The sequence below is a fragment of the Lactuca serriola genome, chromosome 1 (genome assembly GCF_051521515.1).
Source record: "Lactuca serriola cultivar US96UC23 chromosome 1, Lser_US96UC23_V15, whole genome shotgun sequence".
NCBI lineage: Eukaryota > Viridiplantae > Streptophyta > Magnoliopsida > Asterales > Asteraceae > Lactuca > Lactuca serriola.
This window is the reverse complement of record NC_136408.1, coordinates 216,626,974-216,641,240: the sequence shown is the minus strand read 5'-3', so window position 1 is coordinate 216,641,240 and position 14,267 is coordinate 216,626,974. Positions and strand designations below refer to the sequence as shown.

Sequence of the window (14,267 nt, the reverse complement as noted above, 5' to 3'; positions counted from 1 at the left end):
ATATATATATATATATATATATATATATATATATATATATATATATATATATATAGGTTCAGGTTCATTTGAGACCATTCTAATTTTGTGAGACCGTGACACCAAATCTAAAAATAATTTTAAAATACAAAATAAATGGAAAAATCCAAAGATTCTTTTTTTAAATATTATTTTCGGAACTTGAATTAACTAAAAAAACCAAAAAAAAAATAGAAAAAAATAAAAAAAATTCCGTTTTTTTTTTTGAAAAATACGTGAAATATTCTAAATAGAATATTACACTGTATATATTCTAAAAAAAAATTAAAATGCAAAATCAATGGAAAAATCAAAAAAAAAAAATTTAAATATTATTTTCGAAACTTGAATTAACTAAAAAAAATTAAAAAAAAATAACAAAATGCGTCTCACGGTCTCACAAAATATAGGTGGTCTCAAATGAACCTAACCATATATATATATATATATATATATATATATATATATATATATATATATATATATATATATATATATATATATATATATATATATATAGGGTTAGGTTCATGTGATACGACCTAATTTTGTGAGACCGTGAGACGCATTTTTTTATTTTTTTTATTTAATTCAAGTTCCAAAAATAATATTTAAAAAAAAGAATTTTTGGATTTTTCCATTTATTTTTCATTTTAAAATTATTTTTTAGAATATGTATAGTGTAATATTGTATTAGAATATTTCACGTATTTTTCAAACAAAATAGAATTTATTTTTATTTTTTTTTAGTTATTTCAAGTTCCAAAAATAATATTTAAAATTTTTTTTTAGATTTTTCCATTTATTCTGCATTTTAAAATTATTTTTTTAAAATATGTCAGTGTAATATTCTATTAGAATATTTCATGTATTTTTAAAAAAAAAAAACGGAATTTTTTTTTTATTTTTTATTTATTTTATTTTATTTTATTTTTTTTAGCTAATTCAAGTTCCGAAAATAATATTTAAAAAAACAATTTTTGGATTTTTCCATTTATTTTGCATTCTAAAATTATTTTTAGATTTGGTCTCACGGTCTCACAAAATTAGAATGGTCTAAAATAAACCTGAACCTATATATATATATATATATATATATATATATATATATATATATATATATATATATATATATATATATATATATATAAGACCATTTGAGTTTCAAATGCATGAGATTATACTAGTGGTAAACTCCATCATCACCACTAATCACCAAAACCCTGTCTCTTCATACTATATATATATATATATATATATATATATATATATATATATATATATATATATATATATATTCAAGAAGAGCATGAATTTGAATAGTTTCGGTTTCCCAGTCATTTTATCCCCACATTCGTAGGTAATCGATCTTCCAGTTCCTTCCACCCTTCTTAATCAAAACATTCTGTTTTTTTCATCGCCACAACCATCCAATCCACCGCCTCCACTTCCTGCACCGATAATCGTCATTCTTTTCTTCAAGATCGAAGCTGTCTCCCCCCCACCGATACTTTTAATGGTTGTTCCCGACAGCGAGTCATTCCCCCGCTTCCCCCACCGATTCTGCTTACCTTCCCCCCACGTGGTTTAAACGCCTCAAAAATAGTTTGAATCCTCTTCTTCAAACCTCCTCTCCGATATGTAACCTCTACCTGCCTCCATTGGTCGGCCGTGTCGGCAGTCCAACGCCTCTGACGTTCAATCAATGTCCCACCAGACGAGTGCTTCACTGACTCAAAATTGAAGGATATATCTGCAGGTTGGCGACTAATGGATTGAGAGTGCCTTTAATCATCTCACCAAGTCGATGGTTCTTCTACTTCACATAATCATCTTGCTGCACGGAACCATCGACCCTCCATTTGCAAGAAGAGGATTTCTAGGTCTGTGCTCTACTTCCTTCCACCTTATCTTTTTTTCTTTGCGAGCTCTGTGCTCTGCCTCCTTCCACCTTCTCCCTTATCTCTGCAATTCTAATGCTTTCTCTTAATTCTTGAATTTGATTAACTGAATTCTAATTTCCTTTCAAATTTTGATTCCCCTTTGTTTATACATGTTTAATTTGCTAAAGTTTGTTCATTTAATTTTGATTTTGTTCGAGTTTTGACAGATGTAGAAGAGTTCTATCAGCATTGCGACCCTGTTTAGTGTTCTTTTCGTTTAATTCCGTTCGAATAGGGTTTAACAATTCCTAAAAATCCTGCTTACAGACATTTACCAAAGAAAAATTACACTTACAGAAGCAAACACAATGTCCAATAAGTAGGATTTTAGGAAGAATTTTGGGAGGATATAAAAATAATCTTAACTATATCTTCTACTCTTTTCTTTCCATGAATTCGATTGTAACGAAAATATCATAAACAACATTAAATACCAACAAAATAATCGAATCTTTTTATGAGAAATCAACATCATACATCTTAAGAGTTTTTCAGACATCCAAAAATGGGCATTACAATTTCCATATACAGAAGGAAGTATAATTTTGTTCCTCTGTGTACATCAGGTTCATTTACTCTATTTTAGTGTTGAAAAATGTGCCCTTCAATTTTCATGTATTTTGATATTGCTTTTGCTTTATGTCAAAAATAATAATTCTAATCAATTACCTATCTGTTGATACATCGATTTAAGTCGTAGAAAGTTCGTCCCTATTGTAGCATGCTCAACCTCATCTATAATGGGAACACACCCCTGTAGTTACTTTGTTAATTAGATTTATCATCTATGTTGGCTAACACCTTTGTAAGTTTCACTTTTCTATAAACTCATTTTGGTCATTTACTTTGTTAATTAGATTTGTCATCTATGTTGTGGGATTTCTGCAGGAAATGGCATGAAGCACAGATGCTAGCTGCTAGGCCGCTCCAAAGAAACGAACACAACAACAGCAACAGTGGCTCAAACGGAGCAGGGCAGTAGAGTAGTATTGGCCATATTAGATGGTGGTTGTGGCATTGTGTGAACTTCCATAGATGGGATAGATTTTCCATGAAGGTTTGGACACCTCCACCCTACCCCAACCTTATTTATAAAAATAGAATAGAAAAAAATGAAATTATTAGTGTAGAATAGTGTTGGGGAGGTGTTCAAATTCCTAAAACTTAGTTATTCAAATAATCCATGTTCAAAGTAAATACTACTAGAACAAATTACTCTACCTGTTTTTTTTAATCGTATAACACTCAAGATTAAACAGCTCCAATGGCAAAATGGTCATTACAACAACTTAAAAGCAAATCACATGAGTGTTTTTGCAGTTTACTATTAATTTATCAATGATTTCTTAACTCTTTTTTTTTCAGTTTTTGATTCCCATTACCAATGACCTTCTATTTCTTGGTTATGTATATTGATGTAGGGTTTTTCTCAAATCAGTTGGATCTCATATTTGGCATCTGGAAGGATGTAAGTGGGAATGTTTGCTATTGTCGCAAGGTCACAACTTGAACCTGTTTACCATTCTTTTTGGCCATATAAAAACTATTTGATTCTTATATATTTTTAAATGATATTTGTAGGAAGATATGGTTAGGTGAACTGCAGGTGTGAAATCGGTGGGTAGAGATTGGAAGGTGAGGAAATTGATCACGCATACGTCGGAATTTGTAGGGCTTCACAATGGATGGTTTAATTCTATTTCAAGGTTTCATTTTTACAGTTTGAGGATGATATTGTCCCTGAACATTGTTTTTATATTAATAAAATTCAATATTTATTGTTTTAGGGCGATATTGCCCCTCCACTCTTTTAATATTAAAAAAAATTCATTTTTAGGACCATATTGCGCCTGCTTTTATATTAATAAAATTAATTTCTTTACAGTTTTAGGACCATATTGCCCCTACTTTTGAATATGTTCAACAATTTCAGGTATTGTCATCAACAAACCTAAAGTGCAAATCTTACAAAATAGGTATGGTGTTATGGTGTGTTTCTGAATAACATCTAGGTTTTATGCAATTTAACTTTTTTTATACGCCCAATATTTTATGTTTTGTTTTATGGTAATAATCATACTTTGTTTTATGGTAAAAAAATATTGAGGTTAACAGTTTTTATCCAAAATGCTACTACATACTGTTTTTTTTTTTGGTAAAAAAATAGTGATTTTAACATTATTTTTGTCAAAAATGCCCCTTTATACTGTTTTTTTGGATAAAAAAATTATTTTAACAGTTTTGACCAAACTACCCCTACATGTTGTTTTTTGTTAAAAAAAACAATTGGACGTATTTTTGCTTCTTCTTGCATTTATCCCGCTAAATATTTCCAATAATTTTTTTATTCTTATAGCATTTTACTTCTTTGTTATTTTTTATAACAGTTGCATGGTTTTAAGGTAAATTTCATTGCCTTTTTGTATCTAATAATGGTTATATTTCATTCCACTCACTAATTTATTGATGATTTCCGAACGGGAAATTGCCTCCATAGACAACAAGGTACTATCTTAAGGAACAAGTATAATTTTTCTCTTTAATTTACACACATTACGCATGTATTTTGATTTTAAGGGTTTCTTGAATGTTCTTCATCCAGATTGTACAAATGACAACATTTGGTGATTCAGCAGAGAAGGAGGCGAGAGCAAAAAGGCAACTGATTCCAACGGACCTACCAAGATTGAAACAAAGAAACTTAGGGTTTCTTGCTTTCTTCCACAATTCTATTTCAATATCCACTTACCTTAGAGGTGACAGATCGGAATCTTTGGTTTTAGTTGGTCTATCATGAAGCATGTCTGTGAAATCTTCTCTATTTATCAGTTTTGAGAAATGTCAACCGATTTCAGTAACAAAAATTACACGTGAAGAACTTCACAAGGTAAAAACGGGTTTGCACTATCTTCACCAGACATCAACTATATACTCGGGGCGTGCTAAAAACGGGTTTGCACTGGTAAAAAGAAGCTTCTACAACACTTGGGGCATCCATGACATCATCACCACCACAGACACACAAGGTATGCTTTCTAACATTTTACTATTTTACCCTTATTTATTTTGGTCTCCAGTTCCATCATTGAGCTTCACTCTGTATTACTGCTCTTGGTCCTAGAAAGAAGATTGCCCATATTGATTGTACTCAAAGAGCTGTATGTTTACATTTTATAAATTCCAATATTTATATTTTATTTTTTTGTTTAATTTTGTTCTTACAATTTAACTATACACAGATTAAAATAATGGAAGATGCAAAAAGACCTGGTGTGGTTATAAATTTGAGTTCAACATTAACTTTATATCCAATGATAACTGACCCTATTTATTCCGCTGCCAAAGGTTGTTATTTTATAATTCATATGAGAAGAAAAATATATAATCTTATATTTTTTTCTAATGTTTTTTTTGTTAGAAAGGGGGTGTGGTTATGTTTATCAGATTGCTTGCAACCAACAAGAGAAAGGGTATTTGTGTGGATGTGCTTTGCCCTGAGGGTGATAAGAGTAGTGTCTATTCATTCTTTAACGGTTTACAAGTAGATGAGAAACTTTTGATGATGGATTGTCTGAAAATGCAAATTTTATATCTTGGAAACCGTTTTAAATGTCACTTTTTATTGTTCAATTCATTGTTACCTTTTTAGGTTCATATATACATGCAATAATTCTCTCTTTGGTTAATTACATACATTACCAACTTTACCCTTTTGATGTTGTAGGGGAATAATGCTTACAACATTGACAGATGCATCCAATGCAAGACATCCATATTTGTAGTTCTACACATAGAAGTTGTTTGTCAAGATGCAAGTTCCATGAATAAGAAATTAGGAATCTATCCACCTCCTCATAAATTCTTTTCTAAACTTACACATATTATAATTCTATCAGTGTACCAACCTTATTCAATTACTCTAGCAACCTTCTGTTCATCACTTTCTTTTGGAGTGTTTCAGGTGTGTATTTATTAGATTGTTTAGAAGCAAGTGGTCGGTAGTTTATATGTATTGTTATGTCGTTTAGGAATGGCAACGAATTTTGGGAGGGTGTTCGCAAATACTGTTGCGCAACGCGGGGTTATTCTTTCTATTTTATTTTTCAATTTCTTTTAATTCCTTTACCAAATAACAAACATAGATTGCCATTTCATACATCTTCCATTTTTTACAAACAACAAAAAAAATTGTCACATCCGATCCCTGCAACGCAGGGGTTCCCCACCTTGTTTTAATGATGCTTGTAATCATAAATCTTATATATATATATATATATATATATATATATATATATATATATATATATATATATATATATATATTATAATAGATGTTAAAATACTTGAACCTTATTCACTTGAAACTTCCATTACAACTTAAACGTTTTCTAAATTTTTGTGTACTTCTGATTTCAAAGTTAAAGTAATTAATCATTACAACTCAATAGTTTTCAACTTATAGGTATTAATTGGTAACGAGATTTATTTTCCTCTCATTTATACCAGTTTAACTATAAACTACTGGAGTAGTATATAAGTAAGTTTTGTTCATAAAAGATCACGTGTTTGAAGAGATTTGTTATTCAAACTAGTGAAGTATCCCTGCTTTACGGGGGGTTGGATTTGCATTGTACTATTTGCGAAAACCAAAAAGAACAGTGAAAACGATGCACCATAAGGCATATATATATATATATATATATATATATATATATATATATATATATATATATATATATATTGTATATAGAAATGAATCAATGAAACTGCAGAGACCATTTATGTAACTTAAAACAACAAAACAAAGCACATAGTAATCTTTTTTTTATGGTATTTTAATACATGCTTGTAGCTGATTTTCCCATATAACTAGAGCTGCAAAATATCATTGCTGCTTGGAGAACTTTTAAGTCTTACCTATCATGTTGGTGTAAAATTGAGTACTATGAATACTGGGTATCGATTTTCTATTTCTCAATGAAACTTACTCATACTTTGGGTGCAATCTTACCAAATTTCTCACAGACCAAAACTATAAAAGAAACACACTCGTCGCTAAAACTGCTAAAAATATTCATTAGCTAGAAGTTTAACAAGAGCTTAGAGGGGTGGGGAATGTTTAAAAGAATTAGTATTTTAATAGATTAATCAAGCTGTTTTGGCTTAATTAAAGACATCCATTAAGCCAAAAAAACATCCTGTTCGACCCATTAGGTTCCACATTGTAGAATGGAAGTTTATACATATTTCACTAACATTGGAGCATTTCCATTAAACCATGTATAGACAATGCACTGGGCCTATTAGATTTGAAGCATATTAGAAAGGTATTGATTACCTAAATTGTTAGGAGAATCAGAAATCCAGAGAGTGACATCTTCTCTCAAAAGTTACATGATGAAGGTGTGACAACTCGTTAATTTCAAGTCTGTAAAAGTCAACAAAAGTCAACTAAGGTCTACAAAAGTCAAACTTGCTAAATAAAAGTGAAATTGTTGAATTGTTAGTTCATTAAAGTTAGATTAATAATTTAATATGTATAGAACCTTTATTAAATAAGCGTTGCAAAAATGTGAGTAAATTGCGAGGATCGAAAACCCTCGGATTGGCCACTTGCCTCAAACTGAAATCGAGATTTCAGTCAAGACCGAAAACCCTTGCAGACCTTACCCTCCTCGGATCGAAAACAACCGCCAAAAACCACTTTGTTGACCGAATACTCCTTTCCTCAGGATGAGTTTCACTCCGAAAACCCCATAATATCTAGATACTATTCTTATGATCGCCTCAAATTACTTCACATATAAGTCTCATTTCAAAAATATTCTTCCACTTTTTCACCTCCAAGTAAAATGAGATTACACCCATTCTCTGTCAAATTCCTTTCATTTCCTAGAGCTAAAAGAACTTCAAGAAGCATTTTTGCTTCCATTGTTCTTACAAGTTTTGGTAGGTGTTTATATTAATTACTGTTAATATAACACCTTACTAATTATGTCACTAATTTAAATACATATCGTGTGTTAATATAAATTAGGACATGGTTGAATAATACGGATTCTAGCGCAGGAAATCATCGAGACCAAGTTGTACCCAAGTAAAAACACACACACAATGTGAGTTCATACCCCTACGTTTTCACAAATTTTAAATTGTTTTAGAGAGAGGGGGGGGGGGGGGATACAAGTAAAGCCCAAAAAATATTGTGTTTAAAAATATAAATTCCTTATTATATTTCTTTTCATAATATACATTTAAACGTGAAATTTTCTGAATATGCAAAATATCATTATTATTGAATTTACAAATGATTTACAAAATATATTAAGACGCAACGGTTTTCACACCAACATGAAAACAAACTTATAAACTATAATAAAAATGATTTATGGAACATATGATCTATTGTACAAAGTACATGTTATCATATAAACAAAAAAGGTTTTCAGTTATTACTCGTAAAAACGTTGAAGCAATTTGTGAGATGTCTTCGTATACTTATCTAAGTACTGGTAAAATTCAAGACTTATAACTCGAGTCTCTTGTAGGGAGAGCGAGATATTTGTGTATCGATCTATTTGGGACTGACAATCCCACATCCCGACTATTAGCTATAGCCAGGCCGGTAGTCCTAGGGTGACAAATGTAGTTAACATTCTAACGCCTGAAAAACGTCGCAATCTGGCTGGGTTAGTACGATTATAAGTGTTGGATTAGTGTCTAAGTCCATAACTATTTTGATATGTAATTGACATGATTATGAGCATGGTCCTTTTGGGTTGCCTTCACCATAGCAATATGTAGGATGAATTAAGGAGAGAAAGGTTTAATTATGATTTATTAATATATTATAAGAATAATATATTAAAGGAGAAATCATAATGTTTAATTAATATTAGTCAAGAATTAATTAAGAATTAATTTCGTGGCTAAAAGAGGTTAATTAAACTTAGGGACTGGAATTGAAATTATAAGATAATTACAATTGGGCTATGGATCACCTAATAATATAGGTTGGACGAATTCTACGGGAAGCCCATAAGGAATTCGTCCAAGGGATATGATTAAAGGAGTTCATGGGCTGCTTAGGGCATAAGCAGTCAAATTAGGGTTTCCTAAGTGCAAAACCCTAAAAGCCTAGTATATAAAGACCCCTAAGGCACCAAAAACCTGGTGTTTATGACTCCATTAAAGGTGCAACACTTAAGATACTAAGCTTTCTAAAGCCAAGGAATAGATTGTTATGACTCCATTAAAGGTGCAACACTTAAGGCACTAAGCTTTCTAAAGCCAAGGAATAGATTGTTATTGCTACATAACAATCAAAGGTATTCTCTAAACCCTAATTCAGATTATAATATGTTAGATCTAGGGTTTATAACTTTGGATATTCAATTGCATGTTCATTAGACAAACTAGATCCAAAAGCTATTAGGGTTTGCATGTACACCATAGGAGTGATGTAGTGCTCAAAACCCATCAGTGGTATCAGAGCCTAGGGCTATTTGTTTGATGTATTTGATGCTATAGTTGATTATTCATGCTTAAAACCGAAAAATTATACTTTTTGGGGGCTGGACTCACCGAGTCCATGACTAAACTCACCGAGTCCACTGGGAACTCGACGAGTCTAGTGCTGACTCGACGAGTCTAAGGCGCAGAAGGCTGATTTTGTGAGATTTTGACCTGTTTTGGCTGTGGATAGTTACCTAAAACGTTTTTTATTAATAAAATCCTAATTTTATCAATATTTGAAGATTAGCCTTGCCAACATAGAAAATTGTTGTCAAAATTTAGACAATCATTTGTTTTATTAGATAAAGATTGATTATTTGTAATTTAGATTTGAATTATCTCGTGAAAATAAAATTAAAGGTCAAATTAGATAATCATAAATTAATTGTTTAAATTTTAAATTATTTGCAATTTGATCTTGTGTGTTTTGAAAAGTTTCAAAACTTGCCCTCAAGTTTTTGATTAAAAGTTAATTTTGAAATATTTAAATTCTAATCCCAAATGTTTTGAAAAGTTTCAAAAGTTTCCCTCAAGTTTTGGAATTTAAAAGTTGATTAAAAGTTTAATTTTGAAATGTTAAATTCTAAGACCCTCGTTTTTTGAAAAGTTCAAATTACACCCTTATGGTTTTGTTAATTAATTAAAGTTTATAATTAAATGAGAGTTAATAAATCCATAAAGTTTTGGTTTACATTTAATTAAATTAATAGTATAATTAATTAAATTAGACCACCTAGTATTTTAAAAGTTTAAAATACACCCTATATTATGTATATATGACCTTAAAAGTCTAATATTATATATGTATAAGTAAACAGTCAGTCTTACCGTTAGTAGGTCTCATTCACGAAGCTGGTCAATAAGGGGTGTTTAAGGAAATTGCCTACAAAATGGCGATTGAATGGGTATCCACTCTTACCCACCGCACTCTTGACTAGTAGAGGGTCATTAGCCGAATGGGTAGGATAAGAAGAAACCTTCCATTATAAGTATAATGAAGTACAAAGTAACTACATGCTTTTAAAAATTCCAAAATTCTAGTTACTTTAGGCAAAATGTAAAATTGTATGCTAATCCATGGAATTACACTTCATACCCTTATCAAACATTAGTGGAGCGTGTGTGGTTAACCGACACAGTAATTTGGGATTGATATTGGTGACGAAGGGTGGATCGATGTTTATCATAGATCAATGGAGTGTGTGTGGCTAATCAACACATTGATTAGGTGATAGTAGCATTGAGTGCACCACGTAGATTCGTATGGTTATTCACACCTTGTTTTTGATCCTCGGCATCCCAGTCGCAAACTTGAAGGGCATAATCTAGATTAAACATGCCATTTAAAAGTTCAATGAATCTTAAAAGATCTAGGAGTTTCAATTCATTTAAAACTTAAACTTCATTTTTGTTTTTTCATGGTAGAAATTGGTAAATCGTCATTTACCTACCTTCAAATATTGTGTAACTAGATTACGGCATCCCTCGTCTAGGTTGTAGAGTATTATGTTGGATCCTAGCCTTGATGTTTCATTTGGGTGTTACATCAAGGATTCTTATTAACTAACTTGAATTTCTCCCATTTTGTAGATGTCTGAATCTAAAAATGGTCTTCCAAAATCCTATGGAAAAAGTTTTCCAAATGAAGATGATATTCCACAATATGATCGAGAAACCACAGATAGTGCTTCACTTCCTCCACCTCCTCCAATTATTCTCCCTGACCCACAAGCTCACTCAAGCCCTTTTGGCAAGTAAAAACGAAGATGGGAAACCTATGTGTGCACACGTCTTAGAGATAAAGTCACACATTAACAGATTAAGGATATTAGGTGTCGAAATTTTGAGTGAGTTGGCTGTTGACTGGGTTCTTCAGTCTGTTCTGGAATCATATAGTTAGTTCGTTAGAGAGTACTATATGATGGACCATGACATGACCCTAATTGATTTGACCTATTTTCTTATAGCTGTTGAATCATCAATGATTTGGCGTGCTGATCAAGCAAACTTATCTGGTGAATCAAACTCCCAAACTTCAATGGACATTGAAGACATTGGAAGTCCAGAAAGGGTTAAGTATGAGATTGTCCCATGTGCTTTGCCAAATGAGTCCATTTGTTTTTTTTTCCAAGAGAAGGGGCATTGGAGACGATGCTGCCATGTCTACCTGAGGGATCTAAGAGATGGGAGAGTCTAGTGTTATGACTCTTCTTCAGGTATGAAATCCACTATCTAGCTCTTTTAAGTTCCTATTTTTGATTCTTAATACATGATGTAATAAGATTACATTTTGATGTTTTTGTAGGATCGAAGAAAAGAGAGGAAGCTTAAGGTAAGGAGTCAGCTGAATCTGATCGTGAATAAATGGATTTCGATCGTATTGCTTGAATATTAGATTCTTGAGTTGCTACTTTAAAGTTAGGGTAGATTGCTAAGAAATATGTAATAGCATAGATTTCAGTTGAATTGCATTGTAAGGACAAATTTTTCCGCAATAAAATAAATTTTGATTATGTCTTATCTATTTATCCTTGCGATGGCATGTATGAAAAATTGATGTTTGAATATTTCTATTATTAGCAATGATGGACTTGATTCGTAATTAGGTTATTTGTGGAAATGTCGAGAATTTACCAAATAGGGAGAGTTTCTCATCGCCCAAGTTTCAATTGGACAGAAACTTGGAATCATGCAACATGTATTGTATGATGAATGAAAAAACTTTAATATTTTGAAATTAGACTAATTCTTTGACAAAGTGTCAAGTGAAGGACTAGGAGATCGAGTACACTAGGTTATGCATTGATCAAGTCCACCACAAGAGTGATAAAGATATTCTTCATGATTTACTAAAGTTCAGTAAATATGGTTATACTTATAAGATTGAGTGTAATTCTGAGTTGATTGAAAAGGTTTCAATAAATAGTAGAACGAATAAGAATAATAATAGGCAGAAAGATAAAAGTTTCTCCATTCTAATAAGAAGGGAGAATAACTTTTATTTTGTTTTATGATAAGACTTAATGATTAAGAACCATATCTCAATTGATCCTATTAGTATGGCTAAGAAGAGGAATCGAGAATTGTGGAAATGGTTAAATCAAGAAGCCAATCATACTTCGTTCCAATATCGAGTCTTGAAGTTAAGATTGCGACATTGGGTGACACGTCTTTAGTTGGTTTATAACACTAAAAAAATGTGGAATTGGGAAAAGTTTTCTTATTCTTGCACATTTTAAATTGATAAGTTGTGCTGTCTTGGATAAGACAAAGACCAACTAGGACCATTTATGTGAAGTATTAGTCTTGATAAGATTTCACACTAACTCTTGAATATTTGTTTTGTAAAGGAAAGTTCCTTGATAAGAGAATCATATATGTCAAGAGGTCAGTAGGAGTCTCAATTGTCTTGAAAAGTTCAAGAACTAATCAAGAATAAACCGATATTTAATCACTAACACACGACTTGAGGTTTGCGACCTATCTTGTTGACATAATTTTGTTTCTATGCCATTCCAGATTAAGTCAACTATGCAATATGAGTTATATGTGTTCTCAATTGGATTGCATAAAGGCAAGGCACCCTGATCAATGGAAAGTAAATTGATAATGTAAGGGTGAGCTGCTTAACAACCTGGAAGGAATGGTGGGCATTCATGCTGCCATAAGGCAATAAATCATGATTGAACAAGTTCAATCCATATTAGTTGGATTTGTCACAAACATTGTCTTATGGTTGTTGTTATGACAAATTCACATGGATAGGAACACATACACTTTAAAATCTAATTGTCATAGGATTTCTCTCCATCATGAAAATGATTGTGAGGAAATGCTTTCACTAAGAGAGATTTTAAGAAGATTGCAATTGTGAAAATTGTATTCTGAAATTCGATTATGATTACGACATCCCTTTTCATGGTTCGAATTATGAGATTTGGCTATTGGTCTGAACACTTAGGACTCAGTAACATAAGTTTTAAATTTCTTTAGACACATATGTGAGCTTTCTAAGGCAAAGGTGTATGAGGTTAAGAAGCTTAGATAAAGGCTTATAAAAGCATCAGGTATTTAGAAATATAAACTTAAGGAATTCAATAAGCATTGTTTTCTGGAAGTTCAGATGTTTTCTGAATGCATGTCAAAGCTAGTTGGAGTATAAGTGTTACGCTTGTATAGAAATAATCATTGTGTTAGTGGGAGCATGATTATTATTTTAAGTATTGCAAGTTAGCAATATTAATTATAGAAAACAAAGATTGACTTTGCAAAGTTGTAGGGGTTGAAAATTGGTTTTGCTATAATTAAGGGAGAGAGTATTATACTTCATTTCAAATCTAAAGGCTTAGATTGTGGAATTTTAATCAAATTTAGTCAAATATATATGAATGTTGTGTTGGAATGGTTCAACATGAGGAAATTCTATATATGGAAAGGATAATTGCATTCTCAAAATTTGGTTATGATTACGGCATCCCTTTTCATTATCAAAATTGTGAGAACATGGCAATTAGAAATATTATAGTAGAAGACTTGTAAACTATCACGTCTTCATGTGAGACATTATCAATCATGTTTTATACGCTTTGGGTATAGGATTGATCGCATATTAGGCGTTTCAAACCCAACAAATAAAGGGGTATGATATACTCCAAAAGAATCCCACTATATTGCACTAAAAAGGTAGTACAAGGCACGCAGGGTCGATCCATAGAGACACGGGATAATTAGTCTATACCTCTTTGCGTAAGGTACTATGGTCACCAACGGTAAAGGGGGGGGGGGTTAGAA

At 31.5% G+C, this 14,267-nt stretch overlaps 1 long non-coding RNA gene across 2 annotated transcripts; it reads left to right on the top strand.

Annotated features, from left to right (window-relative positions):
* Positions 1-2,176: 2,176 nt before the first annotated feature.
* LOC145049345 (uncharacterized) lies at positions 2,177-6,047 on the top strand. Of its 2 annotated transcripts, XR_013683269.1 has the most exons (4): positions 2,177-3,018; positions 3,383-3,459; positions 3,543-4,466; positions 4,564-6,047. It is a non-coding gene; the product is annotated as an uncharacterized LOC145049345 (long non-coding RNA). The 2 variants fall into 2 exon arrangements; XR_013683268.1 differs by having other exon boundaries at positions 2,209-3,018; positions 3,543-6,047.
* The last annotated feature ends 8,220 nt before the right edge of the window (positions 6,048-14,267 follow it).